The sequence below is a fragment of the Polypterus senegalus genome, chromosome 6 (genome assembly GCF_016835505.1).
Source record: "Polypterus senegalus isolate Bchr_013 chromosome 6, ASM1683550v1, whole genome shotgun sequence".
Lineage (NCBI taxonomy): Eukaryota > Metazoa > Chordata > Cladistia > Polypteriformes > Polypteridae > Polypterus > Polypterus senegalus.
The window spans coordinates 118,902,928-118,916,643 of NC_053159.1; positions in this window are offsets into that span (position 1 = coordinate 118,902,928).

The window sequence follows — 13,716 nt, forward strand, 5'->3', positions numbered from 1 at the left end:
ATTGTATGTAATCACACATTAAAATTTGCCCCAAATCGCAAATGTTTTTTTTTAATTTAAAAGGGTTTTAGTGGGCGACAGAATCAAATAATAGACATGGACATGAATATTGTAAACTCAAGCTCCTTTATTTTCTGAAAAAAAAAAAGCTTTTAAACTGCATTTCAATTCAAAACAGAAACAAAAATATCATCTCTGGCTAATATTGGACAGACTTAAAAATAAAGTGGTATTTTAAGTACTTTAAGTACATTTTCAGAATGGTATTGTCTTTAAATAATAATAACCAAAATATCAACATAAAGTGCAGTTTTTCTTCTTAAAAAAATAAGTCAGAAACATAAAAGGTAATTTGACCAACTTAATCTTTAAACTCAGAGTAACCTTAGCCAAAATTATTTTGTACATTAGGCTAAAACAGTGTGATCATTGAACATTTTCTAATCAGATGTATTTAGAATTACTAACGGTCATGGAAGTCCAATGATCCCCAGTAAGAGCCACAAAGTCCGCTTTCTGTAATGCATCTAATTTTGCTTGCTTTTCAGTGTGCACAAAACCATGCTTTTATCAAGGCTTCCGTCGGGTAGTCTTTTGAAATGAAATTTTCCTCCAATCAGTCGTAGGAACGCGCTTTATTCCGACTCTAATATTTTTGTAGCTCTGATGTGTGCATCAATGTAATCGATGTACCAGGAAATCATGCATTGACAAAAGTTCCCCTTTGCTTGGAATTGAAAGTGTGATTAAATGCGTTATTTTTTTTAACGCAACATGATTAACTAGCAGAATACCCGCGCTTCGCAGCGGAGAAGTAGTGTGTTAAAGAAGGTACGAAAAAGAAAAGGAAAAATTTTAAAAATAATGTAACATGATTGTTAATGTAATTGTTTTGTCATTGATATGAGTGTTGTTCTCATATCTATCTATATATATATATATATCTATCTACAGTATCTATATATATATATGTTGTTCTCATATCTATCTATATATATATATATATATCTATCTATCTATATATATATATATACTCGCGCTTGGCAGCGGAGAAGTAGTGTGTTAAAGAAGGAAAGAGAAAGAAAAGGAAACATTTTGAAAATAACGTAACATGATTGTCAATGTAATTGTTTTGTCACTGTTATGAGTGTCGCTGTGATATATATATATATATATAGCAAAATACCAGCTTCGAGTGATGTCATGTGTTTAAGAAGTTATGAAAAAGAAAAGGAAACATTTTAAAAATAATGTAAAATGATTGTCAAAGTAATTGTTTTGTGTATTTGGCGGCAGCGTCACGAAGTTGTTTTCGGTAGCTGCATCAGAAAATGTACCACGACTTCTGACACGCCTCCTTTTTACTGTTTTCTCAAAGCTTGTATTGCTGCTGTCATATATATATACACACACACACACACACACACACACATACATACATATATATATATACACATATATATACACATACAGTACATATCTTCATATCTACATATCTATATATACATATCTACATATACACATATATATATACATACCTATCTACATCATATATACACACACATACATACATACACACACACAAATTATATATATGTGTGTATGTATGTATGTATGTATGTATGTATGTGTGTGTGTGTGTGTGTATATATATATATATATATATACATAATGTAGATAGGGGTGTGTGTGTGTATATATATATATATATACACATACATACATATATATACACATACATATACTTGTGTGTATGTTTGTATGTGTCTATATGTGTGTGTATAGCTTTGGTCACTGAGTGCAAGGGAAAAATAATAAAATATAGTCTATAAGTTATTAAACAGTAAAACATTAACGTTTTAAGAAGTACAGGTACATTGAGCACTACTGGAGTGGTTTCGGGTAAACTACATTTTAAAGACTGTGTAACACAACAGGTAAGTAACTAACAGCAGCTAAAATATATATGGATCATCTCTCGGTAGTAGATCCCTTTTGAAAGGCGCTACACGACGGCTGTGGTATAGAAATTACATTTTCTATGTGAACGTTCAAATTTGTGCCTCTGGTACCGGCATTTAAAGAAAATTAGTTTTGTGTCCTCTGCACTGTTAAGAGAGAAAGGCTTTGATTTGGGATAAAAGGTGTAAAGAAAGGAAAGTTGCCTTTTTCTTTTATATAGTATAGAGAGATGTGTTCGCTGACGTTATGATCGCCTTTTGGGACAGTCGCGTGGGTCTTGTGTAGACTGGTGAGACGTCCCTGCCATTAATCAGCTGTGATGGCACTGTCAGTCCTCCACTCGTGTGCGTGTCTTCATAATCCGAGGTGATGACCTCATAATCGTATACATGCAAAAGAAAGTGTGAATCGCCTTAATATTATTTTTCCGTGGTGTAGAAAAGGGGTCCCGTGTTTGCACTTGTCTGGGCTATAGCGCAGGGGGAGGATGAAAAAAATTAAAAGTGCTCACTTTGACTTAAGGCAGAAGCGCAGTCAGCGTCTCAAAGGCCAGCACAGCTATGCACGCGCGCTGGCTGCTCGACTTTTGCTTGGCAGGAGACCACAGTTTTGCAGACACGTTCATGATATCAAAAGTCTCAGCTCTTTGGAGGTCATTCATATATTATATATATATAGCAAAATCCCCGCGCCTCGCAGCGGAGAAGTAGTGTGTTAAAGAAGTAATGAAAAAGAAAAGGAAACATTTTAATAATAACGTAACATGATTGACATTGTCATGAGTGTTGCTGTCATATATATGCCTGCCTAAATAAGTCACCCTCGCTTTGCTCTTACTTTATTTACCGTTCATTTAATCATGGCTATTGGCGGAAAAATTATAAAATGGAAGGAGGATGGCTTTACCAAAACAATTATTGATGGCGAATCGATTATTCATAAAGCTTGAATTGGTGATGTTTTTCTGTGTTAACCTCATATTTTTTCAGACTTCTTCTCAAACTAAGGTGGTGCGAGGGTAAAATGAATCGGGATGCGCTGATCAATGTAATCCGTGTACCAGGAAATCATGCATTGACAAAAGCTCCCCTTTGCTTGTAATGCAAAGTGTGATTAAATGCATTATTTTTAACGCTTATGGAGCACATGCATCGAAGCTTCTCAGCTGTGCTTGTGCTAAGAAAAGGAAAGATTTTAAAAATAACGTAACACGATTGTCAATGTGACCTTTTGTAAGTAGTGCCTGGAGGATTCAGTGTGGAGAAACTCGAGAGATAGTGTGTGTATTAACTTGTGGATTTTTCTGTGAGTATTTGGTGGCAGTCTGACGAAGTTGCTTCGAAAGACGGCATTAGCATGAGCTCAGCTCAGACCGAAATTAGATGAATGGGAGGGAGATGATGACGTGACTCCCCACCCGCCTTAACTGTCAATCCCCACAAACACAGTCTCGGAATTTGCATAAGCACACCCCTTCACCTACAATTTTAACTTAGTTACAAAGTGATCAAAACTCTCGTTTATATCCCGTCCTCTCATTAAACTTGTATCCCGCATTACCTGTGGGCATGTGAAACGCCAGCGGTAGCCTGTCTATGAACTTAATTTAAAGTTTAGGTTTACACCTTGCTTTCTTTCCGAGGCAGCAACACTCATGAATATGGTAGTATATGTCACTCGCTCGCTTCTTATTGTTTTTCGTTGCCTTCTCAATTATATAATGCATGTTTTCTTAAGCGCTTTTTGGAGGTCTTCCTGGTTTTCTACGCTGCGTTGACAATCAGTTCACGTGATTACGTGGGAGGCGTGATGATGTCACACGAAACTCCGCCCCCCACGTCATTCCAGCTCAACTCCATTACAGTTAATGGAGAAAAATACCTTCCAGTTATGACCATTAGGCGTAGAATTTCGAAATGAAACCTGCCCAACTTTTGTAAGTAAGCTGTAAGGAATGAGCCTGCCAAATTTCAGCCTTCTACCTACACGGGAAGTTGGAGAATTAGTGATGAGTGAGTGAGTGAATGAGTGAGTGAGTGAGGGCTTTGCCTTTTATTAGTATAGATAACGTAACATGATTCTGCGTTAACCGCATATTTTTTCATACGTCTCAAACCAAGGGGATGCAAAGGTAAAAGGAATCGGCAAGCGCGCATACATACTCAGTGCATCCTCTCTCGGGAATCAAACCTCGGATGTCGGCACTAGAGGCGAAGGCTCCACCATTGCGCCACGGTGTGTGGCTTGTCTATTTGAGAGTATGTAGATCATGGTATATATATATATATATATACCCGCGTTTCGCAGCGGAGAAGTAGTGTGTTAAAGAAGTTATGAAAAAGAAAAGGGAACATTTTAAAAATAACGTAACATGATTGTCAATATACAGTGATTGTTTTGTGAGTGTTGCTGTCATCAAGGATTTGATTATCATTATTTCTTTCAATCAAGTTCGTATTTGTAGGATGTGTTGTGTTCAAGTTACATTCCGTGTTTGTCAATCGTTGTAAAGATGACAGGTTTCATTCATCGATTTGTTTCTTACTGCATCAATAAACAGCTCGTCTTCCTCTTTATCTGAGACGTGACACACTGCATGCACGGATTTTTTTTTACACTGTCTTCCTTTAGCGAGACTGACATTTTCCACCATGTGCTTTGTTTCCGCAGTAGCTGCACTTATGAATATGCTTGCATGTGTCAGACGCTTCATATTTTTTTGCTGCCTTCTCAATTGTGTAATTCGTTTTTTGTTCAGCACTCTTTGGAACTGTTGCTTCTTGTCTGTGCACTGCGTCAGTTCACGTGAGCCGCTCGGTGTACATGCATTGAAGTTTCCCAGCTGTGCTGGTGCCATCTTGTGCGATGTCCACGGCTGTATTTAATGTTAGCTAAGACCCGGCACTTAAAAGTTTCTCTCGCAGTTTCGCTGAGTTTGTGCCAAACACCACCCTGACCATCTCATCTTCCTCTGCATAAACACAGTATTAGCGGCAGTGTTTCTATTGGATTGCCGCTGACGGACGGCCTTATATGGGCAGGCAGTAAGTTACACCTCCCACGGGCATTGAGCAGAAGTCTATTATAGTATATGGACGAAAAAATAGGTTCCAGTTCGCTGCCTTCTCAATTGTATAATGCATGTTTTCTTCAGGGCTTTTTGGAGCTCTTCCTTGTTTTCTACGTATTGCGTTGACAGTCAGTTCACGTGATTACGTGGGAGGCGTGATGATGTCACACGAAACTCCGCCCCCCCCCACGGCCATCGAGCTCAACTCCATTATATTATATGGAGAAAAATAGGTTCCAGTTATGACCATTGCGCGTAGAATTTCGAAATGAAACCTGCCCAACTTTTGTAAGTAAGCTGTAAGGAATAACCCTGCCAAATTTCAGCCTTCTACCTACACGGGAAGTTGGAGAATTAGTGATGAGTCAGTGAGTGAGTCAGTCAGTGAGTCAGTCAGTCAGTCAGTCAGTGAGGGCTTTGCCTTTTATTAGTATAGATTACTTGACTAAATTTCATTCTCCTAGTCCTCTTAAAAAACTCACTGCCTTCCAGAGTCAGTAAATTAATTTATTTTGACGGACATCCCCATTTTGTATTCATATTTTTAGGATGCAAAATGGCATTACTATCCCCAGAAGTTTCAAGCAACGGAATCATGGAATCATTAATACAAAGGTTTATAATCCGATGCCACAGGATTCTCAATCTCCAAGTCTGTGGATAACTAATAAGTACTCTACATGACTTTTCTTATAGATTTTTATGGAAATCTACTTAATGTTCTGTTCTGTAGATTTTGAATTTTGCTCTCCCTAAGTTTGTTCCTGGTTTTAATCCTTGTGCCTAATTTTAATGTTAGACTAATTATACTGTACCTTCTGAACTCTCTTCTATTACCATGACTCTCATGTTTTATTTCAACAGACAGTCCAATAGAGAAACCTAATATGAATACTGCCTTATTCCAACCAGTGTTAGGAGATACTGTTTTGAATGTACAAGGTAATCCCTTATTGCTTTATATTTTCTTTTTAATTTAAAAATAATAAATGGTTATTGCTTTCTCTCATGTGCATCAATTATTGTTTTGAATAGCTACAAAAACTCTCCTCAATTATTAAAGCTTTCTGATAGCTTTTCTAACCCCAAAAGGCAGAATGGCTGTTGTGTTAAAGCTATGTTAAAGCCCAGTATCATAATATAAAAAATAAGATTCTGATCTGATTAATCCAAGATTGAACTGTTTGGGCTCATTTCTAAGAGTCATACTTGAAGAATAATAACCACCATTCATCCATCCATTTTCTAACCCACTGAATCCGAACATAGGGTCACGGGGGTCTGCTGGAGCCAATCCCAGCCAACACAGGGCACAAGGCAGGAATCCAATCCCGGGCAGGGTGCCAACCCACTGCAGGACACACACAAACACACCCACACACCAAGCACACACTAGGGCCAATTTAGAATTGCCAATCCACCTAACCTGCATGTCTTTGGGAGGAAACCGGAGCGCCTGGAGGAAACCCATGCAGACACAGGGAGAACATGCAAACTCCACGCAGGGAGGACCTGGGAGGCAAACCCGGGTCTCCTTGCTGCGAGGCAGCAGCGCTGCCAATGCGCCACCGTGCCACCCACCACCATTCATTAAGTATCTATTACAACAGTGAAGCATGGTAGTGACAGCATCATGCTGTGGGGTTGTTTTCAGTGGCAGGAACTAGGAGACTAGGCAGGCTTGAGATAAAGCTGAATAGAGCAAAGTACAGAGAGATGTCCTTAATTAAAATCTCCTCAAGAGTGCACTAGACCTCAAACTAAGCCAAAGATTCACCTTCCAACATCATAATGACCCAAAGCACAAAGCAAAGACAGCACAGAAACGATGTAGGGTCAACTCTGTGAATGTTCTTAAGTGGACCAACCCAAACTTGAACTCTAGGGAGACCTTAAAATAGTTTTCCATTGACAGTCTCCATCCAACCTGACCTAATTTGAGAGAATTAGAAAAAGAATGACAGAAAATACTCAAATCCAGGTATGCACAGCTTGTCACATCACACTCCAGAAGACTCCAGGCCATAATCGTTGCCAATGGTAATTCAATTAAGTAATTAGAAAGGGTCTGAGAACTTCTGTCAGTGTAATATTTCAGGGTTTTTTTTTTAATAAATTTTCAAAAATGTCTAAAAGTCATGTTTTTGCTTAGTCATTCTAGGGTACTACTTGATAAGGTAAAATCTGAATTTTAAAGATTTTAGCATAAAGCTGCAACATTACAGAATGTTAAAAAAGTGAAGGCATCTGAATACTTTGTGAGAGCACTGTATACTGTGCTAATAATGATATTCAAATGGAGACTACACTGCGTCAGGAGATTTCAATAAATTTCTACAATATTCGACTAAAGGCAGAATACATTTCAAATATGACTAAAGATCATTCACATAGCATCGAAGATACTTTTCTAATCATTAATTGACATTTTCAGCTTGTCTGCCTGACATAGAATGATAACCAGTGGTTAAATTATTATTTTTTTTCCTAGTTTGGAACAGAAACCCTGCCAGAACTGGGAAATGAATTGTGGTGCTGAGCCAGATGCAATCGAAACAAGGAAACTATGAAGTTGGAAAACTTCTGCAATAAAAATTTTTAACTAATTTACAAGCTGTTGGCAGCTTTTTCAGAGGTATAAAATGGGCAGCTTTAGAAAACCTGTCCACAGCTATTAAACCTACTAAGAGAGTGTGGAAGATCTATGATAAAATCTACTGAGATATACACCCAGGATCTGTCTGAGATAGGTAATCATTGAGGCAAACCAGCAGGAGAACAGCTAGTGGTTTTGGCTCTATAGCATTTTTCACATGCCTAAACCTAATCAGTAATATCTTAAGTCATGGTTGGCAACTAGAAATGTCTGCTAACAAACTCCTTTGCTTTTAATATTCCAGGATGACCTACAAGATAAGAATTGTGACTTGAAAGTAAAACTGTTTTACAGGCTACATCTGTTACATACAACCCAAACACACTTGTAGGAGGTGCTGCAGTCTCTAAGGATTGCCTAACCTTTCTTTTGATTGAACGTTATTTCAATCTTGACAATAAATTTATTACTCAGTATTAAATGCTCTAGATATTCTCTAATTTCTCAGATTGCCTAACAAATCATTAGCCGTAATATATTTCCCAACTTAATAATGTGCAATTACAAAATGAAATCTATTTACAAACAGAAACCATTTAGCTTGACAGGAATTTCATCTTTTAACCATTGTAAGACATGTGAAATTTTTTTCGTTGATATAAATAATGAAATATAATTCAGAACCTTCTAACCAATGTTGCTAACCTAATAGCTAACAATTCTTTATCTCCAAGATAATATTTGTTTTCTTTATCATTAAATCACTTAGAAAACAAACCTGATGTATGCAGTTTCTGTGTCTCTATGGAGTAACACCCGACCATAACAAGAACCATCAAATTTGGCCTCAGTTTGTAAAGATGGGTCTGCATGTCTTAGGTGAGGAGACTTAATAAACAGTTCCTTTAAAAACAAATATTGGCCATATATGATGGACTAAAACAGCATTTTCATTTTATTTTCTACTTTTAGTTTTTACTACATTGTTGTACACACTTACAAAATAAAAACTGGGAAGTGTATATTTAAAAGAAAAATAAGAGAAATGATAATAACAAGAGAGAAAACTAATTGTCAAATGACAGACAGGAATCATTATACCAGAAAACCAATGAAAAACCTCAAAAGGTGCAAAAGTCTATGCTCAAAATGGCAAAAGCATGGTCAATACCAGAACTAACAAACTATTTCCTTAACCTAAAGTAATAAAAATGCAAACACAAGAGATTTGTTTTACAAATACTCAAAAGCTTGGATGCTGAAGATATGTTGTCATGTTAAACTGCTGGATTATGTGAATTTCCCCTTGGGATTAATAAAGTATCTATCTATCTATCTATCTATCTATCTATCTATCTATCTATCTATCTATCTATCTATCTATCTAAACAGTATCACAGGACGATGTTACATTATGATGTCACACATCGAACCTCCAACAATCATGTGGGTGAAAACCAGTATCGTAGCCACAAACAGCATGGCGTGAAAAATAGGCCTGAAATGACAGCACTCCATGATAAAATTCTAATCCTAAATAGCACAGGAATTGTCATAGCTTCTCCTAGATATTTTTGTATTGTCTGGAATTCCCTAGCTATTCACTTTATATGTTTTCTATCTGCATTTGTAGTTCCTAATGCATTGCATTTCTGCAATATGATGCACATTGTGCTGCTGCAAAATGATGCACATGACATTACGATATGACTACATGATGACATCATTATCAGACTATATAATATGGTGGAGTACTTGTATAAAATTTAAGCCCTAAATAATATATACAGTATATAAAAATACTTTTTAAAAACCATGCTTATATTAAGTTAAAAAGTGTACTAAAAAGTAAAAAATAAGTCTCTCATACATTACTTGTAAAATAAAAGCGTGGGCGCCTTTCATCAATTAATAAAATTGGGCACTTTTGCTAAGATTTTATTGATTGATGAAAAGTGCCCACATTTTTATTTTACAAGTAATGTATGAGAGGGGTGGCACGATGGCGCAGTGGTACCACTGCTGCCTCACAATTAAGAGACCAGGGTTCACTTCCCGGGTCCTCCCTGCGTGGAGTTTGCATGTTCTCCTTGTGTCTGCGTGGGTTTCCTCCGGGTGCTCTGGTTTCCTCCCACAGTCCAAAGATAGGTGGATTGGCGATTCTAAATTGGCGTTTGTGTGTGTCCTGCAGTGGGTTGGCACCCTGCCCGGGATTGGTTCCTATGTTGGCTGGGATTGGCTCCAGCAGACCCCTGTGTTCAGATTCAGCAGGTTGGAAAATGGATGTATGTATGAGAGTATTATTTTTTTCTTTTTAATACACTTTTCAATTTAATATAAGCATGGTTTTTAAAAAGTACTTTTTATATATATACTAGCAAAATACCCGCGCTTCGCAGCGGAGAAGTCGTGTGTTAAAGAAGTTATGAAAAAGAAAAGGAAACATTTTAAAAATAACGTAACATGATTGTCAAAGTAATTGTTTTGTGTATTTGGCGGCAGCGTCACATAGTTTTTTTCGTCTAGCTGCATCAGAAAATGTACCACGACATCCGTCACGCCTCCTTTTTACTGTTTTCTCTCAGCTTGGATTGCTGCTGTCATAATTGGTTTGAGTCTACATATATATATATATATATATATATATATATATATATATACTGTATATATATATATATACATACATATATACATATATACACATACATATCTTCATATCTATATACATATCTACATATACACATATATATATACACATACCTATGTACATCATATATACACACACACACATACATACATACACACACACAAATTATATATATGTGTGTGTGTGTGTGTGTGTGTGTGTGTGTATATATATATATAATGTAGATAGGTGTGTGTGTGTGTGTATATATATATATACACATACATATAAACATACACACAGGTATATATATGTGTATATATATGTATGTGTCTATATGTGTGTGTATAGCTTTGGTCACTGAGTGCATGGGAAAAATAATAAAATGTAGTCTATAAGTTATTAAACAGTAAAACATTAACGTTTTAAGAAGTAAAGCTACATTGAGCACTACTGGAGTGGTTTCGGGTAAACTACATTTTAAAGACGGTGTAACACAACAGGTAAGTAGTACTAACAGCAGCTAAATCGTATATGGATCATCTGTTGGTAGTAGATCCCTTTTGAAAGGCGCTACATGACGGCTGTGGTATAGAAATTACATTTTCTATGTGAACGTCCAAATTTCTGCCTCTGGTAATGTGCCTTACCGGCATTACCAGCAATTAAAGAAAATTAGTTTTGTCCTCTGCAGTGTTAAAAGAGAAAGGCATTGGTTTGAGATAAAAGGAAAAAGGGTGTAAAGAAAGGAAAGTTGCCTTTTTCTTTTATATAGTGTAGAGAGACGTCTTCACTGACGATATGAGCGCCTTTTGGGGGACAATTGCAGTGGGTCTTGTGTAGACTGGTGAGACGTTCCAGCCATTAATTTTCCTCCAATCAGTCGTAGCTTTCTTCCGACTGTTACATTTTTGTAGCTCTGATGTGTACATCAATGTAATCGGTGTACCAGGAAATCATGCATTGCCAGAAGCTCCCCTTTGCTTGGAATACAAAGTGTGATTAAATGCATTATTTTTTAACGCGTTATGGAACACATGCATCGAAGCTTCTCAGCTGTGCTTGTGCTAAGAAAAGGAAACATTTTTAAAATAACGTAACACGATTGTCAATGTAACCTTTTGTAAGTAGTGCCTGGAGGATTTAGAGTGTGGAGAAACTCTAGAGACAGTGTGTGTATTAACTTGTGGATTTTTCTGTGAGTATTTGGTGGCAGCGTCACAAAGTTGGTTCCTCAAGACTGCGTTAGCTGCGGAGCTCAGCTCACAGCGAAATTAGGTGAATGGGAGGGGAGATGATGACGTGACTCTCCCACCCGCCTTAACTGTCAATCCCCCCACAAACACAGTCTCTCGGAATTTGCATAAGCACAGCCCTTCACCAGTAATTTTAACTTAGTTACAAAGTGATCAAAACTCTCGTTTATATCCTGCGTCTTCTTATTAAACTTGTATCCCGCATTAGCCGTGGGCATGACAAACACCAGCAGCAGCCTGTCTATGAACTTAATTTAAACTTTAGGTTTACACCGTGCTTTGTTTCCGAAGTAGCTGTACTCATGAATATGGTTGTATGTGTGACTCGGTCGCTTCTTATTGTTTCGCTGCCTTCTCAATTGTATAATGCATGTTTTCTTCAGCGCTTTTTGGAACTCTTCCTTGTTTTCTATGTATTGCGTTGACAGTCAGTTCACGTGATTACGTGGGAGGCGTGATGATGTCACACGAACCTCTGCCCCCCCCCACGGCCATTGAGCTCAACTCCATTATATTATATGGAGAAAAATAGGTTCCAGTTATGACCATTACATGTAGAATTTAGAAATGAAACCTGCCCAACTTTTGTAAGGAAGCTGTAAGGAATGAGCCTGCCAAATTTCAGCCTTCTACCTACACAGGTAGTTGGAGAATTAGTGATGAGTGAGTTAGTTAGTCAGTCAGTCAGTCAGTCAATCAGTGAGGGCTTTGCCTTTTATTAGTATAGATATATTATTTTCAACTTTTTAGTGTTGGGTTTGTTTTAGTATAATTATTTTAATCAATATTTTAACACTTCCTTTAATATTTCTATCCGTTACTATCGCCATCTATTGGTGAAATCTTGAACTATTCTTCATATGAAAATTTCATTTCTTAATTAACATAGATTAATTGACCAATTAGTGAAACTGATTATTGATTCACGTATTGTCATCGGAAGTGAGTAAGTGTGCAAACTTTCTAGTCATTTGGACAATAGGAAGTGGGTTAAATATCGATTACAAGATTTGTACCAGACAACAAACAGGTTAAGTTAAAAGAAGTGTGGTAAAAAACATTGAAATCTAGGAAGATTTTTTTTCAGATGTTCAAATTTTGCTCTTCTTGTTTGGTTGGTTTAGCAAAAATCTAAATATTCTTATTGTTTAGTTTTAATTTTTTTAAGAAATGTTTTGAGAGGCACATTGTCCTTTGTGTTGCTCTTTTTTGAGTTTAAATATTTTTCTAAAGGAAAAATATAATAAGTAAAAGATTTTTGTTTGTGTACATAAGCACCATGGGATGCTGCTGGGCGATTTGTGTTGAGTGGGATATCACAGGACAGACAATATTAAGATCTTCAATTAGAAGATTCCAGGCAATCTCAAGCAAGTAGAGCAATAGAATTTTCTAATTAATATCAATGTTCTATTAAGAGCTTTAGTACGATTATTGTTAGAATCACTTCTCAAACCAAATTCTCTGAGAAAAATTGCATAGAACTTAGACACTCGGCAGACTTTTTAAATTTTAAAAGAGCCGTTTACCACAACACCACTTTTGTATTATCTGTACATAACTTTGCAAAGTCAAAGATGATGTAGAAGTGGATGAAGTCCTATCACAAGCTTTTGCAGAATTTTGCAGATGACCTCCATGTGCCTATCACTTAAAGAAGATAACATCTACTGAGCAAAATTATGCTGTATATCATAAGAGGGATGATGACCTATCATGATTTCATAGCTTTCCATTATTGTCCAGGTTTGTTAATAATATAACCTACTCTATTTCCGCTCTGTACTTTACTGCACTTTTTCTTCCCTTTCGTTCATTTTTAAAGGATACAGCTGCCAGGTAAGAGAAAAAGAGGAAGGTCTAACAGGAGGTTTATGGATGTGGTGAGAGAGGACATGCAGATTATGAGTGTGACAGAGCAAGATGCAGAAAAAAGTAAGATATGGAACAAGATAATCCACTGTCTCAACCCGTAATGGGAGTAGCCGAAAGAAGAGGAAGAAGATACTGCCTTTCCTTTCCATTAAGACTAGTGAATTAGTGATTCTTGGGAAATCCTGATAATCATGCTATCAAACAGACAAAAAATACAAGTTTAGGAGTCAGAAATTTCACCTGAGCAACCTTCAAAGAGGGAACACCTAGTCAGACGATTCAGAAAAACATTGCTACCCAGATTTACTAATTGACGATATAACACTGACAA